Below are 15662 nucleotides of genomic sequence, written 5' to 3' on the forward strand. Positions count from 1 at the left end.
CATAAAAAAGCCAGACTACGGTTTGCAACTGCACATGGGGACAAAGATCTTACTTTTTGGAGAAATGTCCTCTGGTCTGATGAAACAAAAATAGAACTGTTTGGCCATAATGACCATCATTATGTTTGGAGGAAAAGGGGGAATGCTTGCAAGCCGAAGAACACCATCCCAACTGTGAAGCACGGAGGTGCCAGCATCATGTTGTGGGGGTGCTTTGCTGCAGGAGGGACTGGTGCACTTCACAAAATAGATGGCATCATGAGGAAGGAAAATTATGTGGATATATTGAAGCAACATCTCAAGACATCAGTCAGGAAGTTAAAGCTTGGTCGCAAATGGGTCTTCCAAATGGACAATGACCCCAAGCATACTTCCAAAGTTGTGGCAAAATGGCTTAAGGACAACAAAGTCAAGGTATTGGAGTGGCCATCACAAAGCCCTGACCTCAATCCTATAGAACATTTGTGGGCAGAACTGAAAAAGCGTGTGCGAGCAAGGAGGCCTACAAACCTGACTCAGTTACACCAGCTCTGTCAGGAGGAATGGGCCAAAATTCACACAACTTATTGTGGGAAGCTTGGGGAAGGCTACCCGAAACGTTTCACCCAAGTTAAACAATTTAAAGGCAATGCTACCAAATACTAATTGAGTGTATGTAAACTTCTGACTCACTGGGAATGTGATGAAATAAATAAAAGCTGCAATAAATCATTCTCTCTACTATTGTTCTGACATTTCACATTCTTAAAATAAAGTAGTGATCGTTACTGACCTAAGACAGGGAATTTTTACTAGGATTAAATGTCAGGAATTGTGAACAACTTAGTTTAAATGTATTTGGCTAAGGTGTATGTAAACTTCCGACTTCAACTGTACGTGTCCGTGAGAGATTCCACAGAGGGGTCAAACTTTTCTGGCGCTACTGACAGAAGTTGACAGAAGAGGCTGTACCGACTTCAGACGAGTCATGTGATGCTTGTGGGAGTCGTAGTTCGTGAGAGTCTCTCATCTTTCCATATAGTGCTCATAATATACAGAACAAAAAAATTTACGCAACATGTAAAGTGTTGGTCCCATGTATCATGAACTGAAATAAAATATCCTCAACATTTTCCATACACACAAAGAGCTTATTTCTCTCAAATTCTGTGCACAAATTTGTTTACATCCCTGTTAGTGAGCATTTCTCCTTTGCCAAGATAATCCATCCACCTGACAGGTGTGGCATATCAAGAAGCTGATTAAACAGCATGGTCATTACACAGGTGCACTTTGTGCTGGGGACAATAAAAGGCCACTCTTAAATGTGCAGTTTTGTCACACAACACAGTGCCACAGATGTCTCAATTTTGAGGGAGCATGCAATTGGCATGCTGACTGCGGGAATGTCCACCAGAGCTGTTGCCAGAGAATTGAATGTTCATTTCTCTACCATAAGCCGCCTCCAATGTAATTTTAGAAAATGTGGCTGTACGTCCAACCGGCCTCACAACCTCAGACCACGTAAAACCACGCCAGCCCAGGACCTCCACATCCAGCTTCTTCACCTGTGGGATCATCTGAGACCAGCCACCCCGACAGCTGATGAAATTGAGGAGTATTTGTCTTTAATAAAGCCCTTTTGTGGGGAAAAACTCATTCTGATTGGCTGGGCCTGGCTCCCCAGAGGGTGGGCCTGGTTCCCAAGTGGGTGGGCCCAGTCATGTGAAATCCATAGATTATCGCCTAATGAATGTATTTCAATTGACTGATTTCCTTATATGAACTGTAACTCAGTAAAAATGTTGAAATTGTTGCATGTTGCGTTCATTTTTGTTCATGCTTTGTAGGCCAAACATTTCAGATGTTTTCGTTAGAAGACCGATTTTCGGGATGTCTCATGGTTTGACAAACACCGCAGATGCGGAAGGGCGATATCGGCAAATGCGGTACTTGAGACGCAGCCATGCAAAAAAACACATATCTCTAGTTTAAACTGACAGATTTTGATGGGGATTTTTTTATTATGTACAGTGGGGAAAAAATTTATTTAGTCAGCCACCAATTGTGCAAGTTCTCCCACTTAAAAAGATGAGAGAGGCCTGTAATTTTCATCATAGGTACACGTCAACTATGACAGACAAAATGAGAATTTTTTTTCCAGAAAATCACATTGTAGGACTTTTAATGAATTTATTTGCAAATTATGGTGGAAAATAAGTATTGGTCAATAACAAAAGTTTCTCAATACTTTGTTATATACCCTTTGTTGGCAATGACACAGGTCAAACGTTTTCTGTAAGTCTTCACAAGGTTTTCACACACTGTTGCTGGTATTTTGGCCCATTCCTCCATGCAGATCTCCTCTAGAGCAGTGATGTTTTGGGGCTGTCGCTGGGCAACACGGACTTTCAACTCCCTCCAAAGATTTTCTATGGGGTTGAGATCTGGAGACTGGCTAGGCCACTCCAGGACCTTGAAATGCTTCTTACGAAGCCACTCCTTCGTTGCCCGGGCGGTGTGTTTGGGATCATTGTCATGCTGAAAGACCCAGCCACGTTTCATCTTCAATGCCCTTGCTGATGGAAGGAGGTTTTCACTCAAAATCTCACGATACATGGCCCCATTCATTCTTTCCTTTACACGGATCAGTCGTCCTGGTCCCTTTGCAGAAAAACAGCCCCAAAGCATGATGTTTCCACCCCCATGCTTCACAGTAGGTATGGTGTTCTTTGGATGCAACTCAGCATTCTTTGTCCTCCAAACACGACTGAGTTGAGTTTTTACCAAAAAGTTCTATTTTGGTTTCATCTGACCATATGACATTCTCCCAATCCTCTTCTGGATCATCCAAATGCACTCTAGCAAACTTCAGACGGGCCTGGACATGTACTGGCTTAAGCAGGGGGACACGTCTGGCACTGCAGGATTTGAGTCCCTGGCGGCGTAGTGTGTTACTGATGGTAGGCTTTGTTACTTTGGTCCCAGCTCTCTGCAGGTCATTCACTAGGTCCCCCCGTGTGGTTCTGGGATTTTTGCTCACCGTTCTTGTGATCATTTTGACCCCACGGGGTGAGATCTTGCATGGAGCCCCAGATCGAGGGAGATTATCAGTGGTCTTGTATGTCTTCCATTTCCTAATAATTGCTCCCACAGTTGATTTCTTCAAACCAAGCTGCTTACCTATTGCAGATTCAGTCTTCCCAGCCTGGTGCAGGTCTACAATTTTGTTTCTGGTGTCCTTTGACAGCTCTTTGGTCTTGGCCATAGTGGAGTTTGGAGTGTGACTGTTTGAGGTTGTGGACAGGTGTCTTTTATACTGATAACAAGTTCAAACAGGTGCCATTAATACAGGTAACGAGTGGAGGACAGAGGAGCCTCTTAAAGAAGAAGTTACAGGTCTGTGAGAGCCAGAAATCTTGCTTGTTTGTAGGTGACCAAATACTTATTTTCCACCATAATTTGCAAATAAATTCATAAAAAATCCTACAATGTGATTTTCTGGATTTTTTTCCCTAATTTTGTCTGTCATAGTTGACGTGTACCTATGATGAAAATTACAGGCCTCTCTCATCTTTTTAAGTGGGAGAACATGCACATTTGGTGGCTGACTAAATACTTTTTTTCCCCACTGTAACTAGATTTCCACAGGGCCGCAGAAATTGTGGGCTAGGTTTTTTTTTGTCCATGACCATGTGTGTGAGGTGTATACTTTTGTTTCAAAGTAGATTTGTTTAAGACTACCAAGAAACACTCTGTCTGACCCTGATTTAGCCCACTGCAGTAAAAGGTTAATGTAATGTGTGGCGTGATAGAAACAAATATATATACACTACCGGTCAAAACCTTTAGAACACCTACTCATTCAATGTTTTTTTTGTTTTTTTTACCATTTCCTTCATTGTAGAATAATAATGAAGACATCAAAACTATAAAATAACACATATGGAATCATGCAGTAACCAAAAAAGTGTTAAACAAATCAAAATATATTATTCAAAGTAGCCACCCTTTGCCTTGATGACAGCTTTGCACACTCTTGGCAATCTCTCAACTAGCTTCACCTGGAATGCTTTTCCAACAGTCTTGAAGGAGTTCCCACATATGCTGAGCACTTGTTGGCTGCTTTTCCTTCACTCTGCGGTCCGACTCATGCCAAACAATCTCAATTTGGTTGAGGCCGGGGGATTGTGGAGGCCAGGTCATCTGATGCAGCACACCATCACTCTCCTTCTTGGTCAAATAGCCCTTACACAGCCTGGAGGTGGGTTGGGTCATTGTCCTGTTGAAAAACAAATGATAGTCCCACTAAGCCCAGACCAGATGGGATGGCGTATCGCTGCAGAATGCTGTGGTAGCCATGCTGGTTAAGTGTGTACCCCCACACCATAACACCTCCTCCTCCATGCTTTACGGTGGGAAATACACGTGCGGAGATAATCCGTTCACACACACCGCGTCTCACAAAGACATGGTGGTTGGAACCAAACATCTCCAATTTGGACTCCAGACCAAAGGACAGATTTCCACTGGTCTAATGTCCATTGCTCGTGTTTTTTTGCCCAAGCAAGTCTCTTCTTATTATTGGTGTCCTTTCGAAATTGTTTCTTTGCAGCAATTCAACCATGAAGGCCTGATTCACACAGTCTCCTCTGAACAGTTGATGTTGAGATGTGTCTGTTACTTGAACTCTGTGAAGCATTTATTTGGGCTGCAATTTCTGAGGCTGGTAACTCTAATGAACTTATCCTCTGCAGCAGAGGTAACTCTGGGTCTTCCATTCCTGTGGCGGTCCTCATGAGAGCCAGTGTCATCATAGCGCTTGAGAGTTTTTGCGATTGCACTTGAAGAAACGTTCAAAGTTCTTGAAATGTTCCGTATTGACTGACCTTCATGTCTTACAGTAATGATGGTCTTTTACCGAATAGGGCTATCTTCTGTATACCCCCCTACCTATTTGAAGAATCTCAAATAGAAAATATATTTTGATTTGTTTAACTTTTTTGTTTAATACATGATTCCATATGTGTTATTTCATAGTTTTGATGTCTTCACTATGTAGAATGTAGAAAATGGTAAAAATAAAGAAAATCCCTTGAATGAGTAGGTGTTCTAAAACTTTTGACCGGTAGTGTATGTATATTTTCTAAACCTTTCGAGACAACAATTTGAGGTCAATTAGAGAGAAAGTGTCCAATATCCAGCAAAAGTAACTAAATCTCTATGAGCAAGGAAAGTATCTAAGCAACTGTAGGTGGTCTGTGTACTGATGGGACTTGAGTCTCAAACCAATCAAACAGCATTTCAATGTTTTTGCACACATACCCTCGTTAAACAAAATCACTTCAGTCTCAAATAAAGCAGTCCTTGGTAGGTCTACCCGTGGGTTTACCTGTAATGAAAGGCCTAGAGAATGGCATACATTATCACAGGCCTATGTCCATTACAAGGTTTTGTACCAGTCAGAAATTTGAGTGTTTGCTGTTTCTCTTTAAAATCCCAACAGAATCAAGATAAAAACCAGCTGCAACGACCATGTTGGAAACCATATGTAGGCCATGGCCTGCCATCATGCCTATTCACAATTAAAACTGTGGACCATTCTCCTCTCTCTGTGTCCTCTCAGACAAGCAACATACGAAGCACCATGAGGTCCTAATAAGCTTTACATTACAGGTTATTTTATTCCCTTAATGAAAACGGCTTAACAATGTCGAGCCACCGGAACAGAGCGGAGAGCCTACTGGAAGACTGCGGCTGTAATTGATGGACACTTGGCATGCTCGGTGAGCCTGGCGATTTGTCGAATCCATAAAAAGAGATGTTGAGGTAATTATGTTTGTCATGATATATTGAAAGTAGGAATGGGCGAGCTAATCAGAATGCCTGACAGCTGTGGTGTGCAGATGCTATCAGACCTCTTGTCCACGGCGATAAAATGAAAGCGGGTCATTTTAACAGCTAACAGCTGTTCATGGCTAATTTGTTCAATTACGTGTGGAGGAGGCACGAATAGGTTGTTTCTGGGCCCTAAGGGACTTCCACTCCTCCTAGATGTTCTCTCTCTCGCTCTCTCTCTCGTTCTCTGAGAATGAACAGAGAGAAAATCCATACCTGCAAGCAGAGCGACTTAGCATTCTTAACATTCAGCAGCAAGGGAAGGCTCCGATGATGACATTATTGATGTTGTTGTTTCTATGACGGTAGCTCATGTTGAGCAATTCATCATCAAGAGATATGTATTTATTGCAGTGCAACTGTCTTAATAAAAGGACACCAAGAATAGAAATCCCTTGATGACTTATTGCCAGAAATGTTTTTCCCATGAGTGAGATGTAAAACTACTAGTGTGTAAAGTTACAGTAGTTGTCTTACTGATGTCAAAACCATATAAAGCTTATTTTAAATATTTGAAGTGTGTTTATTGGTCTGTGTGGCACAACAGGACGTGTGTGTAAGGGGGAGTCGACATGTGTGTGTGTGTGCATTTGTGTGTGTGTGTGCAGAGCCGTGGCTAGGGTCTGAGTTTTAGTCAGGTCCCGGGGGGGACGACGACTCTAAAACTCTAAAATGCTATTTGGAGAACAGCAATAACAAGCTAAAATGACCCCAGCCCTTATCACATTGGTTGCTGTAGGTTCATTCACTTCAGTCTATCTACAAACACATAGCCTATTAGCTATGCAATTAGCCGCTGCACATTAACTCAGCACCGGGAAAACTATAATTTACACTGAACAGAAATAAAAACGCAACATGCAACAATTTCAAAGGTTGTACTGAGTTAAAGTTCACATAAGGTAATCAGTCAATTGAAATAAATTCATTAAGTCATAAACTATGGATTTCACATGACTGGGAATACAGATATGCATCTGTTGGTCACAGATACCTTTTTTTTTAAGTAGGGGCGTTGATCAGAAAACCAGTAAGTATGTGGTGTGGATATTGGCCATGAAAGTATGTGGTGTGGATATTGGCCATGAGGTCCTAATAAGGAACTGCAAACTGCTCGCCCACACGACGCCATCTGCCCGGTACAGTTGAAAACAGGATTTATCCGTGAAGAGCACATTTCTCCAGCGTGCCAGTGGCCATCGAAGGTGAGCATTTGCCCACTGAAGTTGGTTACGACGCCAAACTGCAGTCAGGTCAAGACCCTGGTGAGGACGAGAAGCATGCAGATGAGCTTCCCTGAGACGGTTTCTCATTATTATTTGGTTGTGCAAACCCACAGTTTCATCAGCTGTCCGGGTGGCTGGTCTCAGACGATCCCGCAGGTGAAGACGCCAGATGTGAAGTTCCTGGGCTGGCGTGGTTACACGTGGTCTGCGGTTATGACGCCGGTTGGACGTACTGCCAAATGCTCTAACAACGTTGGTGGACATTCCCGCAGTCAGCATGCCAATTGCACACTCCCTCAAAACTTTAGACATCTGTGGCATTGTGTTGTGTAACAAAAATGCACATTTTAGATTGGCCTTTTATTGTCCCCAGCACAAGGTGCACCTGTGTAATGATCATGCTGTTTAATCAGCTTCTTGATATGCCACACCTGTCAGGTGGATGGATTATCTTGGCAAAGGAGAAATGCTCAAATAACTAGGATGTGAACAAATTTGTGCACAAAACTTTTTGTGCGTATGGAACATTTCTGGGATCTATTATTTCAGCTCATGAAACATTGGATCAACACTTTACATGTTGCATTTATATTTGTGTTCAATATAATACATGCTGAGGGATCTGAAGCAGAAAAAGTATTAGGTAAACAAATAAGTTTGATAGCACATTTCCTGAAATTCTACACATTTTGCCATGACTTATGCCAGGTTAATATGATATCTGAGTGAGAGTGACTAACAAAATCAATGGGGCCCCCCTGGAGGTCAGGGTCCCTGGGCATTAACTGTCATGGGCTAATTGAGTGACTGTCAGTGAGTGATATAACAAGAGCAAAACTGCTGCAACCAAGTTTCGAAATTGTACCTTGTGTTTTATAACTTTTAACAGTAAATTGAGACTCCGACTGAGTTCCAAAAAATACTCTGTGTACTAAAGAGTATCGCTGTCTAATCCTCTCCCACTGATAAAGAACCGCTCAGTGGATGAGAGTCACTGTCTCTCTCGCTCGCTCTCTCAGCCCCACTGCTCAGAGAGATTTGGCTCCTTGGTGATGCTAACATATTTCTGCCAATGAGGTTAGATACGTGCAAGGCAATATGTATGATTACTCAGAAATGATGAACATGCCTTCGGAAAGTATTCAGACCCCTTGACTTTTCCCATATTTTGTTACGTTACAGCCTTATTCTAAAATTGATTAAATTGTTCCCCCCCCCCCATCATCAATCTACACACACAATACCACATAATGACGAAGCAAAAACTGATTTTTAGAAATGTTTGCTAATTTATTAAAAATAAAAAAACGGAAATATCACATTTACATAAGTATTCAGACCCTTTACTCAGTACTTTGTTGAAGCACCTTTGGCAGCAATTACAGCATCGAGTCTTCTTGGGTATGACGCTACAAGCTTGGCACACCTGTATTTGGGGAGTTTCTCCCATTCTTCTATGCAGATCCTCTCAAGCTCTGTCAGGTTGGATGGGGAGCGTTGCTGCACAGCTATTTTCAGGTCTTTCCATTGATGTTCGATCGGGTTCAAGTCTGGGCTCTGGCTGGGCCACTCCAGGACATTCAGAGACTTGTCACGAAGCAACTCCTGCGTTGTCTGGGCTGTGTGCTTAGGGTCGTTGTCCTGTTGGAAGGTGAACCTTTGCCCCAGTCTGAGGTCCTGAGCAGGTTTTCATCAAGGATCTCTCTGTACTTTGCTCCATTCATCTTTCCCTCGATCCTGACTAGTCTCCCAATCCCTGCCACTGAAAAACATCCCCACAGCATGATGCTGTCACCACCATGCTTCACCGTAGGGATGGTGCCAGTTTTCCTCCAGACGTGACACTTGGCATTCAGGCCAAAGAGTTCAATCTTGGTTTCATCAGACCAGAGAATCTTGTTTCTCATGGTCGGAGAGTCTTTAGGTGTGCCTTTTTACTGAGGAGTGGCTTCCGTCTGGCCACTCTACCATAAAGGCCTGATTGGTGGAGTGCTGCAGAGATGGTTGTCCTTCTGGAAGGTTCACCCATCTCCACAGAATAACTCTGGAGCTCCCTGACCAAGGCCCTTCTCCTCCGATTGCTCAGTTTGGCCGGGCGGCCAGCTCTAGGAAGAGTCTTGGTGGTTCCAAACTTCTTCCATTTAAGAATGATGGAGGCCACTGTGTTCTTGCAGACATTTTTTGGTACCCTTCCCCAGATCTGTGCCTCGACGCAATCCTGTCTCTGAGCTCTACTTACAACTCCTTCGACCTCATGGCTTGGGTTTTTGATCTGACATGCACTGTCAACTGTGGGACCTTATATAGACAGATGTGTGCCTTTCCAAATCATGTCCAATCAATTGAATTTACCACAGGTGGACTCCAATCAAGTTGTAGAAACATCTCAAGGATGATCATGGAAACAGGATGCACCTGAGCTCAATTTCGAGTCTCATAGCAAAGGGTCTGAATACTTATGTAAATAAGTTATTTCAGTTTTTATTTGTAATAAATGTGCTAAAATTCTAAAAAACTGTTTTCGCTTTGTCATTATGGGGTAGTGTGTAGATTTGAGGCAAAAACATATTTAATCATTTTTAGAATAAGGCTGTAACGTAACAAAATGTGGAAAAAGTAAAGGGTCTGAATACTTTCTGAAGGCACTGTAAGTATTTGGGTAGACTTGCGATGCTGCCCATGTATGGGATATAGACTGGATGAAGACACAGGGATTCACAGGCATCTACTGTGTCTGCAGAGTGAACAGAAACAAACTACATAAGCCTAATATCCACACTATCTGAAACAGGGACATGACTGTGTGTGCTTTACTGTGAGCCCTCAATGAGCTGCCCAACTGTGTGTGTCTGAGTGTCTGTAGTAATATGAAAAAGTATGAAAATGTAGGCACTCACTAACTGTAAATTCGCTCTGGATAAGAGCGTCTGCTAAATGACTAAAATGTCAAATGTAACCCAGTGGTGTGTACCTACAGATCAACAGCCTGCATTCTCAAGCCACTGGAGCCGGAGCACAGCCAGAGACATGACTCCTGGTGCTGCTTGGCTAGCTAGTGTTGCTCATAAAATCTATCAGTCTGGCATTCTCAGCTCATATCGCTTGCTGTTGTTGCTGAGCTAAGGGGAGGTTTGGGAAACTGACGGTATGCTCCGAAGACTGCTGTACTGATAGAGAGCCATATGCAGGGGTGGAATTGGAAAAATATCACTCTAGGGACTAAGCATTCAGCTTAGAAACATTTTAGCATCTCAAAATGCTCCCTCCTGGGATTTTCTCTTTGTGAACTCCGTTCAGATGTTTAAGTGTGACTTTGGCCGCATTGACTTGGATCATGTCCACATACATGTGAGATTGCTCTCACTCCCAAAGACACAAAGCTAATTCATTTGTTTTTCTGACTTTGACTGTTTTCTGCCTATGGTGCTGCCTCGCTCTGTTTGAGGGATGTAGAGATTTAGTGATGCAATAGTGCCCTCCTCTGGAAGAACTATGCACTTTAACTCAGGAACTATATCAATTCAAATGTAAATCATTCATCATAACTACATCTTTGGAGCCCATCTGTCTGTGGGTTAAAAAAGTTGATAACCACTGTATAAGACAAACTATAAAACACAGCCATTGGCAAGATCCACCCATAGGATTTCACTGGGACCAGGCAGAAAGACATAGTACAACATAACCTATTTTTTAATGTAGATCATTCTCTCTCAATCCTCTATAAAAACAACTGCAATTAAAAACCATTTTTTCAATTAGAATATTTACATATTAACAAGTGACTGTGCAAAATGTACAAGATATTAATACATAATCTGTTTCAGGTTTTTCACTGAAAGCTGTTCTCTGATAGAACATAAAGGGAAAGGTGTGTAACAGCTGCTAGGGATGATGGTATAGAAAAGTATGTACAGTCAAAAAGGTTTCATCAATACCATCCAAAAGCTTATTAAGAAACAACCAATTAGTATGTGCGCTAAGAAATATAAAAAAGATACATAAAGTGGGGTATCCCTCTGACCGACTGCTTGATTCAAAAACGGATCGTTCGGGGGGTGCAGTCCGTATAGTCTGTCCATATTCTGCATTCCATCACATCACCATGGCAGCCAGCAATGGCCTCCCTCCAATCATAAAGGTTATCTATTGCCAACTTTGCATCAGTCTCACTTTGCAATGTTGTATCAATTAATTAATGTAAATTGTTTTACATTACTTTCTGAAAAAAGAAAAAAGATATTAATAAACATCTTGTTTATCAATTTCTTCACACGGTCTACTGATAAAAACCTACAATTGACAGACTGCTTCCATAGGGTGTGTGTGTGTTTGTGCGTGTTTGCATATGTGCATTTACATGTACAAAATGTTATCAACAGACATGTTGACATATACAGTGCTATGAAAAAGTATTTGCCCCCTTTCTAATTTTCTCTACTTTTGCATATTTGTGATACTGAATGTTATCAGATCTTCAACCAAAACCTAATATTAGATAAAGGGAACATAAGTGAACAAATAACACAACAATTACATATTTATTTCATAAACAAAGTTATGCAACACCCAATTCCCCTGTGTGAAAAAGTAATTTCCCCCTCACACTCAATAACTGGTTGTGCCACCTTTAGCTGCAATGACTCCAACCAAATGCTTCCTGTAGTTGTTAATCAGTCTCTCACGTCGCTGTGGAGGAATTTTTGCCCACTCTTCCATGCAGAACTGCTTTAACTCAGTGATGTGTGGGTTTTCAAGCATGAACTGCTCGTTTCAAGTCCTGCCACAACATCTCAATTGGGATTAGGTCTGGACTTTGACTAGGCCATTCCAAAACTTCCAATTTGTTGCTTTTTAGCAATTTTCATGTAGACTTGATTGTGTGTTTTGGATCATTGTCTTGCTGCATGACCCAGCTGCGCTTCAGCTTCAGCTCACAGACGGATGGTCTGACATTCTCCTGTAGAATTCTCTGATACAGAGCAGAATTCATGGTTCCTTCTATTAAGGCAAGTCGTCCAGGTCCTGAGGCAGCAAAGCATCCCCAAACCATCACACCACCACCACCATGCTTGACCTTTGGTATGATGTTCTTACTGTGGAATGCAGTGTTTGGTTTTCGCCAGGCATAATGGGACCCATCTCGTCCAAAAAGTTGAGTCAAGTTTGCCAAAAAGCACCTGGATGATTATCAAGACTCTTGGAAGAACGTTCTATGGACAGATGATTCAAAAGTATAACTTTTTGGACGACATGGTTCCAGTAATGCCTGGCGAAAACCAAACTTTGCATTTCACAGTAAGAACATCATACCAAAGGTCAAGCATGGTGGTGGTGGTGTGATGGTTTGGGGATGCTTTGCTGCCTCAGGACCTGGACGACTTGCCTTAATAGAAGGAACCATGAATTCTGCTCTGTATCAGAGAATTCTACAGGAGAATGTCAGACCATCCGTCTGTGAGCTGAAGCTGAAGCGCAGCTGGGTCATGCAGCAAGACAATGATCCAAAACACACAATCAAGTCTACATGAAAATTGCTAAAAAGCTACAAATTGGAAGTTTTGGAATGGCCTAGTCAAAGTCCAGACCTAATCCCAATTGAGATGTTGTGGCAGGACTTGAAACGAGCAGTTCATGCTTGAAAACCCACACGTCACTGAGTTAAAGCAGTTCTGCATGGAAGAGTGGGCCAAAATTCCTCCACAGCAACGTGAGAGACTGATCAACAATTACAGGAAGCATTTGGTTGGAGTCATTGCAGCTAAAGGTGGCACAACCAGTTATTGAGTGTAAGGGGGCAATTACTTTTTCACACAGGGGAATTGGGTGTTGCATAACTTTGTTTATGAAATAAATATGTAATTGTTGTGTTATTTGTTCACTTATGTACCCTTTATCTAATATTAGGTTTTGGTTGAAATCTGATAACATTCAGTATCACAAATATGCAAAAGTAGAGAAAATTAGAAAGGGGGCAAATACTTTTTCAGAGCACTGTAAATAATCATTATAAGTGATTAAAAACAAAACTCAAACACACAAGCACCTGGGAAGAGATGCTAAAACAGAAATCAAACAAGCCTAAAAACTCAGTGGAAAATTGACTGTTTAAGAAGGAGTGCTCCTGTTCTGTCATCAGAGTTCTGGAGAGTTAGAGATGTATGATTCATGGCTTATTTTGGCTGCAAGGCAGCTCGGTGGAAACGTAATATCAGTCAAGTTAAAATAATCCACAGGCAGTAAAAGAGCACTAGAATGAATGACTATAAAATAGGGGAAATAAAAAATGCCCAGAGTTTCTGTATCGTCAGGTATTTGACGTTACTCCTGCAGGTTTGTACATTTCTTGGTTAAATGTGTTAAAAGGATCCTCGCTGGGGATCTTTATAAAAAAAAGTCTAATCATATATTGCATGAGGTTAAAGGATGTAAAAGCTAATGCATGTCCCTACTGCAAAACATGAGGATGTTTCCAGACCCAAAGGAGACCTCACAAACAAGAGCATTTCCCCTCCAGGGCACCAGAGGGCAGTGTATGGGAGGGGACCTGGTTGCCAGTAGCAGGTCTCTAACATAGAGAATGATTGAGGCCTCTAGTGGCAAAAGGCCGTATTAGCATGGGCAGTGCCATTGAGGGCATCCACCATTTTAATGTTATCAACTGGGTGGGACTTCCAACTTTATTGGCAGATCCCTCCTGGTGACCCCGTTGGAGTCATGTCCAACTGGGTCATCAGGAGGGATCAGCCAATCATGAAGAAGAAAATTGACTACTTCAAAATGGAGATCGCTTCACTGGAGCTGCCCATGCTGTCAGACGCTACAATGGCACAGATACAAAGACGAGTCCTCTATCCATCTTTATGGTCCCTACAGAACCGTGAGAGGCACTGTAAAGGAGAGCCCAGAAGAGCTAGTCTGATAGGTCAGTCCCACCAGCTCACTGTTTCACAGCTGCAACAACCTGGTCTCTCTTTGAGGAGGGTGTGTAGGGCTCAGCTGATGATTCATATTCCAGGTGTCGTTGGTCTCTCCTCTAGTCTAGGAGGTAATGATTCTAGGAGACCACAGAAGAAGAGAAGGTACCATCAAGTGTAGCTGGTCTATCTGACCCTTTGAGGGAGGTGCAATTGGTTGCTCTCATCTCTGGGGGAGGTGCTATAGGGAGTGGCTGGTCTCTGTCGGTTAGGGAGGTGCTATAGAGAGTGGCTTGTCTCTGTTAGGGAGGTGCTATAGAGAGTGGCTTGTCTCTGTTAGGGAGGTGCTATAGAGAGTGGCTTGTCTCTGTTAGGGGAGGTGCTATAGGGAGTGGCTGGTCTCTGTCGGTTAGGGAGGTGCTATAGAGAGTGGCTTGTCTCTGTTAGGGAGGTGCTATAGAGAGTGGCTTGTCTCTGTTAGGGAGGAGCTATAGAGAGTGGCTTGTCTCTGTCTGTTAGGGAGGAGCTATAGAGAGTGGCTTGTCTCTGTTAGGGAGGTGGTATAGAGAGTGGCTGGTCTCTGTTAGGGAGGTGCTATAGAGAGTGGCTTGTCTCTGTCTGTTAGGGAGGTGCTATAGAGAGTGGCTTGTCTCTGTCTGTTAGGGAGGTGCTATAGAGAGTGGCTGGTCTCTGTCTGTTAGGGAGGTGCTATAGAGAGTGGCTTTTCTCTGTCTGTTAGGGAGGTGCTATAGAGAGTGGCTGGTCTCTGTCTGTTAGGGAGGAGCTATAGAGAGTGGCTGGTCTCTGTCTGTTAGGGAGGTGCTATAGAGAGTGGCTGGTCTCTGTTAGGGTGGTGGTATAGAGAGTGGCTTGTCTCTGTTAGGGAGGAGCTATAGAGAGTGGCTTGTCTCTGTTAGGGAGGTGCTATAGAGAGTGGCTGGTCTCTTTCTGTTAGGGAGGTGCTATAGAGAGTGGCTGGTCTCTGTCTGTTAGGGAGGAGCTATAGAGAGTGGCTTGTCTCTGTCTGTTAGGGAGGTGCTATAGAGAGTGGCTGGTCTCTGTATGTTAGGGAGGTGCTATAGAGAGTGGCTTGTCTCTGTTAGGGAGGAGCTATAGAGAGTGGCTGGTCTCTGTCTGTTAGGGAGGTGCTATAGAGAGTGGCTGATCTCTGTCTGTTAGGGAGGTGCTATAGAGAGTGGCTTGTCTCTGTTAGGGAGGTGCTATAGAGAGTGGCTGGTCTCTGTTAGGGAGGTGCTATAGAGAGTGGCTGGTCTCTGTCTGTTAGGGAGGTGCTATAGAGAGTGGCTGATCTCTGTCTGTTAGGGAGGTGCTATAGAGAGTGGCTTGTCTCTGTTAGGGAGGTGCTATAGAGAGTGGCTGGTCTCTGTTAGGGGAGGTGCTATAGAGAGTGGCTGGTCTCTGTCTGTTAGGGAGGTGCTATAGAGAGTGGCTGATCTCTGTCTGTTAGGGAGGTGCTATAGAGTGTGGCTTGTCTCTGTTAGGGAGGTGCTATAGAGAGTGGCTTGTCTCTATCTGTTAGGGAGGTGCTATAGGAGGAAGCATCAGGTGCATCAGAGTGAATGGTTTCTCTCATTCATTTCTTGTCCTTTAGGAAAGTGTTATTGGGCATGTCTGGTCTCCC

At 43.0% G+C, this 15662-nt stretch overlaps 1 long non-coding RNA gene across 1 annotated transcript; it reads left to right on the top strand.

The window, feature by feature from the left end:
• The first annotated feature begins 13872 nt into the window (after window positions 1-13872).
• On the top strand, window positions 13873-15656 carry LOC123482297. The gene is made up of 3 exons (XR_006657662.1): window positions 13873-14364; window positions 14400-15347; window positions 15417-15656. It is a non-coding gene; the product is annotated as an uncharacterized LOC123482297 (long non-coding RNA).
• The last annotated feature ends 6 nt before the right edge of the window (window positions 15657-15662 follow it).

The sequence above is a fragment of the Coregonus clupeaformis genome, chromosome 30 (assembly GCF_020615455.1).
Source record: "Coregonus clupeaformis isolate EN_2021a chromosome 30, ASM2061545v1, whole genome shotgun sequence".
In the NCBI taxonomy this organism is placed as follows: Eukaryota; Metazoa; Chordata; class Actinopteri; order Salmoniformes; family Salmonidae; genus Coregonus; species Coregonus clupeaformis.